Consider the following 4604-nt stretch of genomic DNA (forward strand, 5'->3'; position numbering starts at 1 on the left):
TTTAGTCAAGCGAATCAAGATTTGGTTGATGGTTTTGTGACTTGCAGAATTAAATTGCATTGAAGTAAAGAGAACAAGAAATAAATTGCTGAAACTTAAAGAACAAGAAATTAAATGGCAGAAACTTAAAGTGCAAGAAATATAAATTGCGGAATCTTAAAGTGCAAGGAATGTAAATTGCTTGAAATGTAAAGGGGATTGGGATGTGGATTTGCAGAAATTAAACAAGGAAAAATTAAATTGCATCAAACAGAAGAGGGAAAGGGAATTGGGATTGAACCGGATATGAAGCAGTAAAGTAAATGAACATTAAAAGCAGTAAACAGGGAATTGAAATGGGAAATTCAGATCTCAGGACCCAGAGACTAGAAAGCCAAGTCTAGATCTCAATGCCTTCCTAGATCCAACAAGAACAATTGCAAGAGAATTGTAAATTGCAAAGAGAATAGATGAAGAGCAATGAACCGGAAATTAAATTCAATTAACAGTAAAGAAACAGAGAGATCCAAGATTGAGATTGAAACAGAATTCCTTCAATTCTCCAATCCAAGATCCAAGACAAATGAAATTAAAAGCAATGGAAACAAAGAAATTAAAGTTCACTCAAGTTCAAAAGCTCTCCGAAAACTATTATGAAAATTCTAAAAGGAAAGCTCCCCGAATAACTTGAATTCTATCCTATTTATACACTTTCAAAAATGATCTTCAAGCCTTGAGTTGGGCCTTTGCTCTTGGTGGAATTGGGTTGAAAGAGGCCTTGGTTGATTGCTCTTGAAGTTTGAAGAAGAACCAAAGTGAATCAATTGAACCGGTTTTGAGGTTAGCCAAAGTTGGACCAAAAGTTTGAGCCAAAGTTAGAGGTCTAACTTTGGCTCCAACTTTTCATAGCAGCAAGCAAAATTCTTCTGGTATGGACGTTGGTGCCAACGTTAGGGGTCTAACTTTGACCCTAACGTTGGCCTTGCTTAGTGCTAGTAGCGCCAACGTTAGCCTCCAAGTTAGGGGGCTAACGTTGGCGCAAACGTTGGCCTCTCTCCCTTATGTAATTCATGTGCCAACGTTAGCCTCCAAGTTAGGGGGCTAACGTTGGGGCTAACGTTGGCCCTTCTCCCTTTGTAATTCATGTGCCAACGTTAGCCTCCAAGTTAGGGGGCTAACGTTGGCGCAAACGTGGGATGGCCAGGGAGGAAAATTCAAGTTCCAACGTTAGCCTCCAAGTTAGGGGGCTAACATTGGGACTAACTTCATGCTTCCTGGTTCAATTTCACTTATTCCATTGTCCTCTCTTCACTTCTAGCCATTCCTCTTTGCTTCAACCTTTCTCCAAGCTTTCTTCACCTATCATTAATCAACCAAACTCATCAAAGCTATGCTCAAAATCATGAGATATTCAATCTTTCATAATATGCAACAAATATAGCATAAAACCTCATGAAATGGCATGAATTCATATATGGTTGGTTCAATCAAGGGAAACATGAAAATCTACTCAATTAGCTTGCTTGTGGCTCAAGAAAGTGCATAATTCTAATGAAAACACAAGAAAAAGACTATCTAAAATGGGCTAGGATGACTTGTCATCAGAGGGGGGGGGGGTAAGGTTCGGCCATATAGGGTGGGTTTGGGTGGGAAATTGATTTTGAATTTTGAAGGTAGGTGGAGTTTATGAGGTAGGTTTATGGGGAAGAGTGGATGGATGTGAATGGTGAATTGGTGATAGGGAAGAGAGATTAAGGTGATTGGTGAAGAGTTTTGGGGAAAAGTGTTTATGGGATTATGTGAAAGAGGGGTGAGAAGAGGTGAGTGAAGGTAGGTGGGGATCCTGTGGGGTCCACAGATCCTGAGGTGATCTTGTGGGGTCCACAGATCCTGAGGTGTTCAAGGATTTACAATCTTGCACCAAATTGGGCATGCAAAATGCCCTTGCACACAACTCTGGGCGTTCAACGCCAGATTGGTGCTTGTTCTGGGCGTTAAACGCCCATTTGTTGCCCATTTCTGGCATTGAACGCCAGAACCATGCTTGTTCTGTGCGTTCAGCGCCAGAACCATGCTCTGTTCTGGCGTTGAACGCCAGCCAGATGCTTCTTACTGGCGTTTAAACTCCAGTAAGGTCTTCCTCCATGGTGTGATTTTTCTTCTGCTGTTTTTGATTCCGTTTTCAATTTTTATATTTATTTTGTGACTCCACATGATCATGAACCTAATAAAACATGAAAGAACAAGACAAATAGAATTAGATAAATAAAAATTGGGTTGCCTCCCAACAAGCGCTTCTTTAATGTCAATAGCTTGACAGTGGGCTCTCATGGAGCCTCACAGATGTTCAGAGCATTGTTGAGACTCTCCAACACCAAACTTAGAGTTTGGATATGGGAGTTCAACACTAAACTTAGAGTTTGGTTGTGGCCTCCCAACACCAAACTTAAAGTTTGATTGTGGGGGCTCTGGTTGACTCTGCAGTGAGAGAAGCTTTTTATGCTTCCTCTCCATGTTTACAGAAGGATGACCTCGAGTTTTAAACACAAGGGAGTCCTCATTCAATTGAAGGACTAATTCACCTCTGTCAACATCAATCACAACTCTTGCTGTGGCTAGGAAAGGTCTTCCAAGGATGATGGATTCATCATCATTCTTCTCAGTATCCAGGACTATGAAATCAGCAGGGATGTAAAGGCCTTCAACCTTTACTAACACGTCCTCTACTTATCCATAAGCCTGTTTTCTTGAATTGTCTGCCATCTCTAATGAGATTTTAGCAGCTTGCATCCCATAGATTCCCAGTTTCTCTATTATAGAGAGGGGCATGAGGTTTATCCCTGAACCAAGGTCACACAGAGCCTTTTCAAAGATCATGTTGCCTATGGTACAAGGTATTACGAACTTTCCAGGATCCTATTTCTTCTGAGGCAATCTCAGTTGATCCAGATCACTTAGTTCATTGGTGAACAAGGGAGGTTCATCTTCCCAAGTCTCAATACCAAATAATTTGGCATTCAGCTTCATGATTGCACCAAGAAACTTGGCAGGTTGCTCTTTAGTAACATCCTCATTCTCTTCAGAAGAGGAATACTCATCAGAGCTCATGAATGGCATAATGAGGTTCAATGGAATCTCTATGGTCTCTAGATGAGTCTCAGATTCCTTTGGTTCCTCAGATGGAAATTCCTTATTGATCACTGGACGTCCCAGGAGGTCTTCCTCCTTGGGATTCACGTTCTCTCCCTCCCTTATAGGTTTGGCCATGGTAATTAATTCAATGGCCTTGCACTCTCCTTTTGGATTCTCTTCTGTATTGCTTGGGAGAGTACTAGGAGGGATTTCAATGATCCTTTTACTCAGCTGGCCCACTTGTGCTTCCAAATTTCTAATGGAAGACCTTGTTTCATTCATGAAACTTACAGTGGCCTTGGACAGATCAGAGACTAAGTTTGCTAAATTAGAGGTATTTTGTTCAGAGTTCCATGTCTGTTGCTGAGTGGATGATGGAAAAGGTTTACTATTGTTAAACCTATTTCTTCCACCATTATTAAAGCCTTGTTGAGGCTTTTGTTGATCCTTCCATGAGAGATTTGGGTGATTTCTCCATGATGGATTATATGTGTTTCCATAAGGTTCACCCATATAATTTACCTCTGCTATTGCAGGGTTTTCAGGATCATAAGCTTCTTCTTCAGAAGATGCCTCTTGAGTACTGTTGGATGCAGCTTGCATTCCATTCAGACTCTGAGAAATCATATTGACTTGCTGAGTCAATATTTTATTCTGAGCCAGTATGGCATTCAGAGTATCAATTTCAAGAACTCCCTTCTTCATAGGCGTCCCATTATTCATAGGATTCCTTTCAGAAGTGTACATGGACTGGTTATTAGCAACCATGTCAATGAGTTCTTGAGCTTCTGCAGGTGTTTTCTTTAGGTGAATGGATCCACCTGCAGAAGTATCCAATGACATCTTAGCTAATTCAGACAGACCATCATAGAATATATCCAGGATGCTCCATTCTGAAAGCATGTCAGAAGGACACTTTTTGGTTAGTTCTTTGTATCTCTCCCAAGCTTCATAGAGGGATTCACCTTCTTTCTGTCTGAAGGTTTGAACATCCACTCTAAGCTTACTCAGCTTTTGAGGAGGAAAGAACTTGGCTAAGAAAGCTTTGACTAGCTTATCCCAAGAGTTCAGGCTATCCTTAGGTTGAGAGTCTAACCATACTCTAGCTCTATCTCTTACAGCAAAAGGGAAAAGCATGAGCCTGTAGACTTCAGGATCTACTCCATTAGTCTTAACAGTATCACAGATCTGCAAGAATTCAGTTAAGAACTGAAAGGGATCTTCAGATGAAAGTCCATGAAACTTGCAGTTCTGCTGCATCAGAGAAACTAATTGAGGTTTCAGCTCAAAATTGTTTGCTCCAATGGCAGGAATGGAGATGCTTCTTCCATGTAAATTGGAATTAGGTGCAGTAAAGTCACCAAGCATTCTCCTTGCATTATTATTATTTTCGGCTGCCATCTCCTCTTCTTGTTCGAAAATTTCTGAAAGATTGTCTCTGGACTGTTGTATTTTAGCTTCTCTTAGTTTCCTTTTCAGAGTCCTTTCAGGTT

At 40.8% G+C, this 4604-nt stretch overlaps 1 non-coding gene across 1 annotated transcript; it reads left to right on the plus strand.

The window, feature by feature from the left end:
- Nucleotides 1–4008: 4008 nt before the first annotated feature.
- Nucleotides 4009–4116, plus strand: LOC112782088 (small nucleolar RNA R71). Its single transcript, XR_003192828.1, has one exon. It is a non-coding gene; the product is annotated as a small nucleolar RNA R71 (small nucleolar RNA).
- Nucleotides 4117–4604: the final 488 nt, after the last annotated feature.

This window comes from Arachis hypogaea, chromosome 19, assembly GCF_003086295.3.
Source record: "Arachis hypogaea cultivar Tifrunner chromosome 19, arahy.Tifrunner.gnm2.J5K5, whole genome shotgun sequence".
Taxonomy (NCBI): domain Eukaryota; kingdom Viridiplantae; phylum Streptophyta; class Magnoliopsida; order Fabales; family Fabaceae; genus Arachis; species Arachis hypogaea.